The sequence below is a fragment of the Coregonus lavaretus genome, assembly GCF_964263955.1.
Source record: "Coregonus lavaretus genome assembly, contig: HAP1_SCAFFOLD_154, whole genome shotgun sequence".
NCBI classification, from domain to species: domain Eukaryota; kingdom Metazoa; phylum Chordata; class Actinopteri; order Salmoniformes; family Salmonidae; genus Coregonus; species Coregonus lavaretus.
This window is the reverse complement of record NW_028160661.1, coordinates 428,743-443,972: the sequence shown is the minus strand read 5'-3', so window position 1 is coordinate 443,972 and position 15,230 is coordinate 428,743. Positions and strand designations below refer to the sequence as shown.

At 45.0% G+C, this 15,230-nt stretch overlaps 1 protein-coding gene across 1 annotated transcript in view; it reads right to left on the bottom strand.

Annotated features, from left to right (window-relative positions):
- LOC311121591 (uncharacterized protein) overlaps positions 1–15,230 on the bottom strand; it is a gene marked incomplete at its 5' end in the record, with an annotated part of 74,048 nt that overhangs the window by 37,810 nt on the left and 21,008 nt on the right. The window lies entirely within an intron of this gene.

The window sequence follows — 15,230 nt, the reverse complement described above, 5'->3', positions numbered from 1 at the left end:
CAAAAAAGCTTTTGATTCAATTTGGCATGAGGGTCTGCTATACAAATTGATGGAAAGTGGGGTTGGGGGAAAAACATACGACATTATAAAATCCATGTAAACAAACAACAAGTGTGCGGTTAAAAAACACACATATTTCTTTCCACAGGGCCGTGGGGTGAGACAGGGATGCAGTTTAAGCCCCACACTCTTCAACATGTATATCAATGAATTGGCAAGGGCACTAGAACAGTCTGCAGCACCCAGCCTCACCCTACTAGAATCTGAAGTCAAATGTCTACTGTTTGCTGATGCTACGCAGACGACACACAACTAATCTTCTCCTTTCCCCCTTCTGATAACCAGGTGGCAGACATATCTGGCAGACATATCAGTGTGGATGACGGATCACCACCTCAAGCTGAACCTCGGCAAGACGGAGCTGCTCTTCCTCCCGGGGAAGGACTGCCCGTTCCATGATCTCGCCATCACGGTTGACAACTCCATTGTGTCCTCCTCCCAGAGTGCGAAGAGCCTTGGCGTGACCCTGGACAACACCCTGTCGTTCTCCGCTAACATCAAGGCGGTGACCCGATCCTGTAGGTTCATGCTCTACAATATTCGGAGAGTACGACCCTGCCTTACACAGGAAGCGGCACAGGTCCTAATCCAGGCACTTGTCATCTCCCGTCTGGATTACTGCAACTCGCTGTTGGCTGGGCTCCCTGCCTGTGCCATTAAACCCCTACAACTCATCCAGAATGCCGAAGCCCGTCTGGTGTTCAACCTTCCCAAGTTCTCTCACGTCACCCTGCTCCTCCCCACACTCCACTGGCTTCCAGTTGAAGCTCGCATCGGAGCTGTGAGGGGAACGGCACCTCCGTACCTTCAGGCTCTGATCAGTCCCTACACCCAAACGAGGGCATTGCGTTCATCCACCTCTGGCCTGCTGGCCTCCCTACCTCTGCAGAAGCACAGTTCCCGCTCAGCCCAGTCAAAACTGTTCGCTGCTCTGGCACCCCAATGGTGGAACAAGCTCCCTCACGACGCCAGGACAGCGGAGTCACTCACCACCTTCCGGAGACACTTGAAACCCCACCTCTTTAAGGAATACCTGGGATAGGATAAAGTAATCCTTCTAACCCCCCCCCCAAAAAAAATTGTAAAGTGGTTATCCCATAAGGTGAATGCACCAATTTGTAAGTCGCTCTGGATAAGAGTGTCTGCTAAATGACGTAAATGTAAATGTAAATGTAAATCTGGTGCTTCTGTCACCAACCAAGGAGGGCCTACAGCAGCACCTAGATCTTCTGCACAGATTCTGTCAGACCTGGGCCCTGACAGTAAATCTCAGTAAGACAAAAATAATGGTGTTCCAAAAAAGGTCCAGTTGCCAGGACCACAAATACAAATTCCACCTAGACACCGTTGCCCTAGAGCACACAAAAAACTATACATACCTCGGCCTAAACTTCCACAAAGCTGTGAACGATCTGAGAGACAAGGCAAGAAGGGCCTATGCCATCAAAAGGAACATAAAATTTGACATACCAATTAGGATCTGGCAAAAAATACTTGAATGAGTTATAGAACCCATTGCCCTTTACGGTTGTGAGGTCTGGGGTCCGCTCACCAACCAAGAATTCACAAAATGGGACAAACACCAAATTGAGACTGCATGCAGAATTCTGCAAAAACATCCTCTGTGTACAACGTAAAACACCAACTAATGTATGCAGAGCAGAATTAGGCCAATACCTGCTAATGATCAAAATAAAGAAAAGAGCCGTTAAACTCTATAACCACTTAAAAGGAAGCGATTCCCAAACCTTCCATAACAAAGCCATCACATACAGAGAGATGAACTTGGAGAAGAGTCCCCTAAGTAATCTGGTCCTGGGGCTCTGTTCACAAACACAAACAGACCCCACAGAGCCCCAGGACAACAACAACAACAACAACACAATTAGACCCAACCAAATCATGAGAAAACAAAAATATAATTACTTGACACATTGGAAAGAACAAACAAAAAAACAGAGCAAACTAGAATGCTATTTGGCCCTAAACAGAGAGTACACAGTGGCAGAATACCTTGACCACTGTGACTGACCCAAACTTAAGGAAAGCTTTGACTATGTACAGACTCAGTGAGCATAGCCTTGCTATTGAGAAAGGCCGCCGTAGGCAGACCTGGCTCTCAAGAGAAGACAGGCTATGTGCACACTGCCCACAAAATGAGGTGGAAACTGAGCTGCACTTCCTAACCTCCTGCCAAATGTATGACCATATTAGAGACACACATTTCCCTCAGATTACAGCGATCCACAAAGTGGATCAGTGGCTTCTTCCTTGCTGAGCGGCCTTTCAGGTTATGTCGATATAGGACTCTTTTTACTGTGGATACAGGTACTTTTGCACCGGTTTCCTCCAGCATCTTCACAAGGTCCTTTGCTGTTGTTCTGGGATTGATTCATCTCTAGGAGACAGAACGCGTCTCCTTCCTTTACATTTACATTTAAGTCATTTAGCAGACGCTCTTATCCAGAGCGACTTACAGAAGCAATTAGGGTTAAGTGCCTTGCTCAAGGGCACATCGACAGATTTTTCACCTAGTCGGCTCGGGGATTAGAACCAGCAACCTTTCGGTTACTGACACAACGCTCTTAACCACTAAGCCACCTGCCGCCTTCCTGAGCGGTATGACGGCTGCATGGTCCCATGGTGTTTATACTTGCGTACTATTGTTTGTACTGATGAATGTGGTACCTTCAGGCGTTTGGAAATTGCTCCCAAGGATGAACCAGACTTGTGGAGTTTTACCATTTTTTTTCTGTGGTCTTGGCTGATTTCTTTTGATTTTCCCATGATGTCAAGCAAAGAGGCAATGAGTTTGAAGGTAGGCCTTGAAATACATCGACAGGTACACCTCCAATTGACTCAAATGATGCCAATTAGCCTATCAGAATCTTCTAAAGCCATGACATTTTCCAAGCTGTATAAAGGCACAGTCAATTTAGTGTATGTGAACTTCTGACCCACTGGAATTGTGATACAGTGAATTATAAGTGAAATAATCTGTCTGTAAACAATTGTTGGAAAAATACTTGTGTCATGCACAAAGTAAATGTCCTAACCGACTTGCCAAAACTATAGTTTGTTAACAAGAAATTTGTGGAGTGGTTGAAAAATGAGTTTGAATGACTCCAACCTAATAGTATGTAAACTTCCGACTTCAACTGTATATATATAGAGCAGAGAGAGAGGTACATTGACACCCTCAACCAGCAGGTAGTCATTATGTCCTCTGCATCTAGAGAACATGTCCACCAGCCTGGTACAACACAGGCAGAACCTGAGACCAGCATAACCAGCATGGCCTCCACCACACAGCCTGATGACACTGCACCAGCCTCCCAGTCTGCTCCAGCCCAGGTCAACCTACCAGCCTGCCAGTCTGCTCCAGCCCAGGTCAACCTACCAGCCTCCCAGTCTGCTCCAGCCCAGGTCAGCCTCCCAGCCTCCCAGTCTGCTCCACCCAGACAGTCACCCACAACTGCAATCCTTATTGATTCAAATGGGAAGTTCTTAGTCCAGGAAAGATTATTCCCTAGACACCAGGTGTATACGTTCTGGTGTCCTACAACTGACATCGCAATGCAGCTACCCAGTCAGACCAGGATTGACACCCCCGACAACATACAGAGGACAGTGGTCCTCTGTAGCTCAGCTGGTAGAGCACGGCGCTTGTAACGCCAAGGTAGTGGGTTCGATCCCCGGGACCACCCATACACAAAAATGTATGCACGCATGACTGTAAGTCGCTTTGGATAAAAGCGTCTGCTAAATGGCATATTATTATTATTTATCATCATCCACACTGGCACAAATGCCCTCCGTGCCAAAGGTGAAAATGTATCTGGGGCAGTGAGAAGAGTGGCAGAGCCCAGGACAGTTGATCGACAAAATAAATCAACAGATCACTGTGGACTGTGCCTCACTGCTCAACGTCAGAACGGCTCACCATCCCACGACATATGAACATTTATACGATAATGTATATCTTGATCAGGACAGTATCAGAACCTTTGCTGAGGACCTAAAGGATACAACACTTGGCAGGGACCCACACACCCATCACCCCAGCAGCAGAGCCCCCCTGCCCCACCTTCTGAAACAACAGTACCCCCACCATCCCCAGGAGAGAAGAGCCAGACACGGCTTATTACAGCACAGCTCTACTAGACCGGGCCCACCACAGCATAGATTTACCAGACCAGACCCGCCTCAGGACAGCTCTACTAGACCCCATCACAACACAGCTCTACTAGAACCCATCACAACACAGCTCTACTAGACCCGGCCCATCACAACACAGCTCTACTAGACCAGGCCCATCACAACACAGCACTACTAGACCCCATCACAACGCAGCTCTACTAGACCCGGCCCATCACAACACAGCTCTACTAGACCCGGCCCATCACAACACAGCTCTACTAGACCCCATCACAACACAGCTCTACTAGACCCCATCACAACACAGCACTACTAGACCCGGCCCATCACAACACAGCACTACTAGACCCCATCACAACACAGCTCTACTAGACCCGGCCCATCACAACACAGCACTACTAGACCCGGCCCATCACAACACAGCTCTACTAGACCCGGCCCATCACAACACAGCTCTACTAGACCCGGCCCATCACAACACAGCTCTACTAGACCCCATCACAACACAGCTCTACTAGACCCCATCACAACACAGCTCTACTAGACCCCATCACAACACAGCTCTACTAGACCCCATCACAACACAGCACCACTAGACCCGGCCCATCACAACACAGCTCTACTTGACCCGGCCCATCACAACACAGCTCTACTAGACCCCATCACAACACAGCTCTACTAGACCCCATCACAACACAGCTCTACTAGACCCGGCCCATCACAACACAGCACTACTAGACCCGGCCCATCACAACACAGCACTACTAGACCCGGCCCATCACAACACAGCTCTACTAGACCCGGCCCATCACAACACAGCTCTACTAGACCCCATCACAACACAGCTCTACTAGACCCCATCACAACACAGCTCTACTAGACCCCATCACAACACAGCTCTACTAGACCCCATCACAACACAGCACCACTAGACCCGGCCCATCACAACACAGCTCTACTTGACCCGGCCCATCACAACACAGCTCTACTAGACCCCATCACAACACAGCTCTACTAGACCCCATCACAACACAGCTCTACTAGACCCCATCACAACACAGCTCTACTAGACCCCATCACAACACAGCTCTACTAGACCCGGCCCATCACAACACAGCTCTACTAGACCCGGCCCATCACAACACAGCTCTACTAGACCCGGCCCATCACAACACAGCTCTACTAGACCCCATCACAACACAGCACTACTAGACCCGGCCCATCACAACACAGCTCTACTAGACCCGGCCCATCACAACACAGCTCTACTAGACCCGGCCCATCACAACACAGCTCTACTAGACCCCATCACAACACAGCACTACTACACCCGGCCCATCACAACACAGCTCTTCTAGACTCGCCCCATCACAACACAGCTCTACTAGACCCCATCACAACACAGCTCTACTAGACCCCATCACAACACAGCTCTACTAGACCCGGCCCATCACAACACAGCACTACAAGACCCGGCCCATCACAACACAGCTCTACTAGACCCGGCCCATCACAACACAGCTCTACTAGACCCGGCCCATCACAACACAGCTCTACTAGACCCCATTACAACACAGCACTACTAGACCCGGCCCATCACAACACAGCTCTACTAGACCCGGCCCATCACAACACAGCTCTTCTAGACCCGGCCCATCACAACACAACACTACTAGACCCGGCCCATCACAACACAGCTCTACTAGACCCGGCCCATCACAACACAGCTCTACTAGACCCGGCCCATCACAACACAGCTCTACTAGACCCGGCCCATCACAACACAGCTCTACTAGACCCCATCACAACACAGCTCTACTAGACCCCATCACAACACAGCTCTACTAGACCCCATCACAACACAGCTCTACTAGACCCCATCACAACACAGCTCTACTAGACCCCATCACAACACAGCACCACTAGACCCGGCCCATCACAACACAGCTCTACTTGACCCGGCCCATCACAACACAGCTCTACTAGACCCCATCACAACACAGCTCTACTAGACCCCATCACAACACAGCTCTACTAGAACCCATCACAACACAGCTCTACTAGACCCGGCCCATCACAACACAGCACTACTAGACCCGGCCCATCACAACACAGCTCTACTAGACCCGGCCCATCACAACACAGCTCTACTAGACCCCATCACAACACAGCTCTACTAGACCCCATCACAACACAGCTCTACTAGACCCCATCACAACACAGCTCTACTAGACCCCATCACAACACAGCTCTACTAGACCCCATCACAACACAGCACCACTAGACCCGGCCCATCACAACATAGCTCTACTTGACCCGGCCCATCACAACACAGCTCTACTAGACCCCATCACAACACAGCTCTACTAGACCCCATCACAACACAGCTCTACTAGACCCCATCACAACACAGCTCTACTAGACCCCATCACAACACAGCTCTACTAGACCCGGCCCATCACAACACAGCTCTACTAGACCCGGCCCATCACAACACAGCTCTACTAGACCCGGCCCATCACAACACAGCTCTACTAGACCCCATCACAACACAGCACTACTAGACCCGGCCCATCACAACACAGCTCTTCTAGACTCGCCCCATCACAACACAGCTCTACTAGACCCCATCACAACACAGCTCTACTAGACCCCATCACAACACAGCTCTACTAGACCCGGCCCATCACAACACAGCACTACAAGACCCGGCCCATCACAACACAGCTCTACTAGACCCGGCCCATCACAACACAGCTCTACTAGACCCGGCCCATCACAACACAGCTCTACTAGACCCCATCACAACACAGCACTACTAGACCCGGCCCATCACAACACAGCTCTACTAGACCCGGCCCATCACAACACAGCTCTTCTAGACCCGGCCCATCACAACACAACACTACTAGACCCGGCCCATCACAACACAGCTCTACTAGACCCGGCCCATCACAACACAGCTCTACTAGACCCGGCCCATCACAACACAGCTCTACTAGACCCGGCCCATCACAACACAGCTCTACTAGACCCGGCCCATCACAACACAGCTCTACTAGACCCCATCACAACACAGCTCTACTAGACCCCATCACAACACAGCTCTTCTAGACTCGCCCCATCACAACACAGCTCTACTAGACCCCATCACAACACAGCTCTACTAGACCCCATCACAACACAGCTCTACTAGACCCCATCACAACACAGCACTACTAGACCCGGCCCATCACAACACAGCTCTTCTAGACCCGGCCCATCACAACACAACACTACTAGACCCGGCCCATCACAACACAACACTACTAGACCCGGCCCATCACAACACAGCTCTACTAGACCCGGCCCATCACAACACAGCTCTACTAGACCCGGCCCATCACAACACAGCTCTACTAGACCCGGCCCATCACAACACAGCTCTACTAGACCCGGCCCATCACAACACAGCTCTACTAGACCCCATCACAACACAGCTCTACTAGACCAGGCCCATCACAACACAGCTCTACTAGACCCCATCACAACACAGCTCTACTAGACCAGGCCCATCACAACACCACTAGACCCGGCCCATCACAACACAGCTCTACTAGACCCCATCACAGCACAGTACTGACCACTACTCCAGGGTCGGGCAGAACACTGTCCTTCAGAGAAGTACACCACGATGCAGGCCACAACATGTATCATTCAGATCATCAACCTACATATGCTGAGGTAACCTCTGGCAAAACACACCTAGAACTATCAGAGATAGGAGAGGTGCTCCAACTACTGCATCTAATATGCAGACTACTGGGATAGATAGACCCTTTAATACACTCACACACACTCACTCACACACGCACACACACACAAAACACATACGTACAAGGGGTTGCACATTGCATTGCACTTATTTTTAGTGCAATCTAATTCAATTCTTATTGATTTGTTTATAACTATTATTTATTTTCTGCACTGTATAATGATGGTATTATAATAATAATTATATATGTAATGATGTGTGTGTGAAAGATTTCTGACTCCCATGTGTCTTTTATACAGGTAACGAGCTGAGATTAGGAGCCCACTCTTAAAGTGAGTGCTCCTAATCTCAGCTTGTTACCTGTATAAAAGACACCTGTCCACAGAAGCAATCAATCAATCAGATTCCAAACTCTCCACCATGGCCAAGACCAAAGAGCTCTCCAAGGATGTCAGGGACAAGATTGTAGACCTACACAAGGCTGGAATGGGCTACAAGACCATCGCCAAGTAGCTTGGTGAGAAGGTGACAACAGTTGGTGCGATTATTCGCAAATGGAAGAAACACAAAAGACCTGTCAATCTCCCTCGGCCCGGGCTCCATGCAAGATCTCACCTTGTGGAGTTGCAATGATCATGAGAACGGTGAGGAATCAGCCCAGAACTACACGAGACGATCTTGTCAATGATCTCAAGGCAGCTGGGACCATAGTCACCAAGAAAACAATTGGTAACACACTACACCGCGAAGGACTGAAATCCTGCAGTGCCCGCAAGGTCCCCCTGCTCAAGAACGCACATATACAGGCCGGTCTGAAGTTTGCCAATGAACATCTGAATGATTCAGAGGAGAACTGGGTGAAAGTGTTGTGGTCAGATGAGACCAAAATCGAGCTCTTTGGCATCAACTCAACTCGCCGTGTTTGCAAGAACACCATCCCCACCGTCAAACACGGAGGTGTAAACATTATGCTTTGGGGGTGTTTTTCTGCTAAGGGGACAGGACAACTTCACCATATCAAAGGGACAATGGACGGGGCAATGTACCATCAAATCTTGGGTGAGAACCTCCTTCCCTCAGCCAGGGCTTTGAAAATGGGTCGTGGATGGGTATTCCAGCATGACAATGACCCAAAACACACGGCCAAGGCAACAAAGGAGTGGCTCAAGAAGAAGCACATTAAGGTCCTGGAGTGGCCTAGCCAGTCTCCAGACCTTAATCCCATAGAAAATCTGTGGAGGGAGCTGAAGGTTCTAGTTGCCAAACGTCAGCCTCGAAACCTTAATGACTTGGAGAAGATCTGCAAAGAGGAGTGGAACAAAATCCCTCCTGAGATGTGTGCAAACCTGGTGGCCAACTACAAGAAACGTCTGACCTCTGTGATTGCCAACAAGGGTTTTGCCACCAAGTACTAAATCATGTTTTGCAGAGGGGTCAAATACTTATTATATATACTCACCCTATACTCACCCTATAGCCAGTGGGATAACCACTTTACAATTTTTAAAAAAAAAAAATTTTTTAGGGGGGGGGGGGGTAGAAGGATTACTTTATCCTATCCCAGGTATTCCTTAAAGAGGTGGGGTTTCAAATGTCTCCGGAAGGTGGTGAGTGACTCCGCTGTCCTGGCGTCGTGAGGGAGCTTGTTCCACCATTGGGGTGCCAGAGCAGCGAACAGTTTTGACTGGGCTGAGCGGGAACTATGCTTCCGCAGAGGAAGGGGAGCCAGCAGGCCAGAGGTGGATGAACGCAATGCCCTCGTTTGGGTGTAGGGACTGATCATTAAAATGCAAATCAATTTATAACATTTTTGACATGCGTTTTTGTTGTTATTCTGTCTCTCACTGTTCAAATAAACCTACCATTAAAATTATAGACTGATCATGTCTTTGTCAGTGGGCAAACGTACAAAATCAGCAGGGGATCAAATACTTTTTTCACTCACTGTATGTGTATGTATGTATGTATGTATGTATGTATGTATGTATGTATGTATGTATGTATGTATGTATGTATGTATGTATGTGTGTATATATATATATATATATATATATATATATATATATATATATATATATATATATATATATAACATGGGGGATTGGAAGTGATGCAGACAATTCCATTGATGGAAGTTACAATCTATCTGCAATATTAAGCTGATCTACCCCCTAAAAAATAAATAATAATAATAATAATTTAAAAAAAAACAGCAACTTGGGAAAGGTTTTCTGTAGCATTTTGAATTCAAGAATTCAAACCTTTTTCAACAAAATAATGTAAGAAGTAAATGTCAAATTGGCTTTCTCCCCAACCATCGCACTACTGACCATATATACACCTTACACACACTAATTAATAAACACATCCACAAAAAAAAGAGGGCTAAATCTTTGCTTTCTTTATTGACTTTAAAAAAGCATTCAATTCTACTTGGCACGAAGGGCTATTCTTCTAAATTCTCCAACGCGGGCTTGGTGGTAAGGTGTATGACTTAATAAAATGTATGTACACAGAACAAGTGTGCAATAAAATTCAAAAACCAAAGAATATAATTATTTTCGCAACGTCGAGGTATGAGACAAGGCTGCAGTTTGAGTCCAAACCTTTTCAACATTTATATTAATTAATTAGCAGACATGTTGGACCATTCTGCAGCCCCAGGACTCTCACTATTTGACACAGAGGTAAAATACCTGCTATATGCTGATGATTTGGTTCTTCTATCACCAACCAAAGAAGGTCTTCAACAGAACCTTAACATTCTACAGAAATATTGCCATAATTGGGCCCTGGCAATAAATTCCAAAAAAACGAAAATCATGATTTTCCAGAAAAAACCCAAATGTCAGAAACCAAATATAAATTCACCCTGAACAACACCATCATTGAACACACTAAAAATTACTCATACCTTGGTCTGACCATATCTGCATCGGGAAACTTTAATATGGCAGTGAATGCACTCTAAGAAAAAGCCTGCAGAGCATTGTATGCAATAAAAATGAAATTATTCAAAATCAACATCCCAATAAGGAATTTGGACCTAAATATTTGACAGCGTAATCCTACCAATAGCTCTTTACAGAATTGAGGTTTGGGGGCCACTCAATAAACTGGACATTAAAATGTGGGACAAACATCCAATTGAAGCCCTACATGCAGAATTCTGTAGAAAAATTCTAGAAGTCCAAAGAATTACACCAACTAATGCACGTAGGGAAGAATTGGGCCCAAAAAAGCACAAAAAATATAATAAAAATGTTGGTTACACCTAAATTCAAGTCCAAATTCAAGTCTCCAATTTAAAGCGCTTCAAACCCAAGAGCTGAGTCCATAAACGAGCCCTCTCAGTCAGCTGGTGTTGGACCTAACCAACCAAGCTGACACCAGCACTGCTTCAAAAGAAAGAATTCAAATAAAAAAAATCATGAACCAATCAAAGGACTCATATTTACAACATTGGAAAACTAAATGAAATCCCGAAGCCAACTAAATTGCTATCTTGCTCAGAACAGAGAATATGAATTGGCTGATTATCTCTACTCTGTCAGAGACACGAAGCAGAGACAGATCCTTACCAAGTACAGGCTGAGTGACCAAATAAAAAAACATGGCTACCCAAAGAGGAGCGTATATGTGGTCACTGCAGGACAGGGGAGGTAGAAACAGAGATGCACTTTCTCCTTTACTGTGATAAATATTCCTCACCAAGATATTCATTATTCACAGAAATTACTACATTTATTCAAATTTTTTACATATTAAACCCAGAGGAGAAACAAAAAATACTCATTAGGCGAAGGAGCAACGGCTCCTCTTGCTGCCAAATATGTATTTGTCTGCCATAGCCTGAGGGACACTGAATAATAACATCAGCATAGTAAACAGTAATTTACTTAATAATAATAATAATAATAATAATAATAATATGATGATGATTATTGTTATTCCTATTATTATTTTCTTATTATTGTGATTATTATTATTATTATTATTATTATTATTAAGTAAATTACTGTTCCTCAGGCTATGGCAGGCAAATACATATTTATATTCCAAATAGAGATGATGGTAGTAGGGGTGATGGTAATCCTGAGTGGTACTCCTGAAGGGCGCAGTGGTCTAAGGCACTGCATCACAGTGCTAACTGTGCCACTAGAGATCCTGGTTCGAATCCAGGCTCTGTTGCAGCCGGCCGCGACCGGGAGACTCATGGGCGGCGCACAATTGGTCCAGGGTAGGGGAGGGAATGGCCGGCAGGGATGTAGCTCAGTTGGTAGAGCATGGCGTTTGCAACGCCAGGGTTGTGGGTTCGATTCCCACGGGGGGCCAGTATAAAAAAAAAAAATATGTAATCACTAACTGTAAGTCGCTCTGGATAAGAGCGTCTGCTAAATGACTAAAATGTAATGTAAAATGTAATGGAAATGATATCAGTTTAATGATGGTGGTAGTAGTAGTAGTAATGATGGTGGTAGTAGTAGTAATGATGATGGTAGTAGGGGTGATGGTAATGATAGCAGTTTAATGATGGTGGTAGTAGTAGTAGTAGTAGTAATGATGATGGTAGTAGGGGTGATGGTAATGATAGCAGTTTAATGATGGTGGTAGTAGTAGTAGTAGTAATGATGATGGTAGTAGGGGTGATGGTAATGATATCAGTTTAATGATGGTGGTAGTAGTAGTAGTAGTAATGATGATGGTAGTAGGGGTGATGGTAATGATACCAGTTTAATGATGGTGGTGGTAGTAGTAGTAGTAATGATGATGGTAGTAGGGGTGATGGTAATGATAGCAGTTTAATGATGGTGGTAGTAGTAGTAGTAGTAATGATGATGGTAGTAGGGGTGATGGTAATGATAGCAGTTTAATGATGATGGTGGTAGTAGTAGTAGTAGTAATGATGGTAGTAGGGGTGATGGTAATGATATCAGTTTAATGATGGTGGTAGTAGTAGTAATGATGATGGTAGTAGGGGTGATGGTAATGATACCAGTTTAATGATGGTGGTGGTAGTAGTAGTGATGATGGTAGTAGGGGTGATGGTAATGATATCAGTTTAATGATGGTGGTAGTAGTAGTAGTAGTAATGATGATGGTAGTAGGGTGATGGTAATGATATCAGTTTAATGATGGTGGTAGTAGTAGTAGTAGTAATGATGATGGTAGTAGGGGTGATGGTAATGATATCAGTTTAATGATGGTGGTAGTAGTAATGATGATGGTAGTAGGGGTGATGGTAATGATAGCAGTTTAATGATGGTGGTAGTAGTAGTAGTAGTAGTAATGATGATGGTAGTAGGGGTGATGGTAATGATATCAGTTTAATGATGGTGGTGGTAGTAGTAGTAGTAATGATGATGGTAGTAGGGGTGATGGTAATGATATCAGTTTAATGATGGTGGTGGTAGTAGTAGTAGTAATGATGATGGTAGTAGGGGTGATGGTAATGATAGCAGTTTAATGATGGTGGTAGTAGTAGTAGTAGTAATGATGATGGTAGTAGGGGTGATGGTAATGATATCAGTTTAATGATGGTGGTAGTAGTAGTAGTAGTAATGATGATGGTAGTAGGGGTGATGGTAATGATACCAGTTTAATGATGGTGGTGGTAGTAGTAGTGATGATGGTAGTAGGGGTGATGGTAATGATATCAGTTTAATGATGGTGGTAGTAGTAGTAGTAGTAATGATGATGGTAGTAGGGTGATGGTAATGATATCAGTTTAATGATGGTGGTAGTAGTAATTATGATGGTAGTAGGGGTGATGGTAATGATAGCAGTTTAATGATGGTGGTAGTAGTAGTAGTAGTAATGATGATGGTAGTAGGGGTGATGGTAATGATAGCAGTTTAATGATGGTGGTAGTAGTAGTAGTAGTAATGATGATGGTAGTAGGGGTGATGGTAATGATAGCAGTTTAATGATGATGGTGGTGGTGGTAGTAGTAGTAATGATGATGGTAGTAGGGGTGATGGTAATGATATCAGTTTAATGATGGTGGTGGTGGTAGTAGTAGTAATGATGATGGTAGTAGGGGTGATGGTAATGATATCAGTTTAATGATGGTGGTAGTAGTAGTAGTAATGATGATGGTAGTAGGGGTGATGGTAATGATAGCAGTTTAATGATGGTGGTGGTAGTAGTAGTAGTAATGATGATGGTAGTAGGGGTGATGGTATTGATAGCAGTTTAATGATGGTGGTGGTAGTAGTTGTAGTAATGATGATGGTAGTAGGGGTGATGGTAATGATAGCAGTTTAATGATGGTGGTGGTAGTAGTAGTAGTAATGATGATGGTAGTAGGGGTGATGGTAATGATATCAGTTTAATGATGATGGTGGTAGTAGTAGTAATGATGATGGTAGTAGGGGTGATGGTACTGATATCAGTTTAGTGATGGTGGTGGTAGTAGTAGTAATGATGATGGTAGTAGGGGTGATGGTAATGATAGCAGTTTAATGATGGTGGTGGTGGTGGTAGTAATGATGATAGCAGTTTAATGATGGTGGTGGTAGTAGTAGTAGTAATGATGATGGCAGTAGGGGTGATGGTAATGATATCAGTTTAATGATGGTGGTGGTTGTAGTGGTAGTAATGATGATGGTAGTAGGGGTGATGGTACTGATATCAGTTTAGTGATGGTGGTGGTAGTAGTAGTAATGATGATGGTAGTAGAGGTGATTGTAATGATAGCAGTTTAATGATGGAGGTGGTAGTAGTTGTAGTAATGATGATGGTAGTAGGGGTGATGCTAATGATATCAGTTTAGTGATGGTGGTGGTAGTAGTAATGATGATGGTAGTAGGGGTGATGGTAATGATATCAGTTTAATGATGGTGGTAGTAGTAGTAGTAGTAGTAATGATGATGGTAGTAGGGGTGATGGTAATGATATCAGTTTAATGATGGTGGTAGTAGTAATGATGATGGTAGTAGGGGTGATGGTAATGATAGCAGTTTAATGATGGTGGTAGTAGTAGTAGTAGTAATGATGATGGTAGTAGGGGTGATGGTAATGATAGCAGTTTAATGATGATGGTGGTGGTAGTAGTAGTAATGATGATGGTAGTAGGGGTGATGGTAATGATATCAGTTTAATGATGGTGGTGGTGGTAGTAGTAGTAATGATGATGGTAGTAGGGGTGATGGTAATGATATCAGTTTAATGATGGTGGTAGTAGTAGTAGTAATGATGATGGTAGTAGGGGTGATGGTAATGATAGCAGTTTAATGATGGTGGTGGTAGTAGTAGT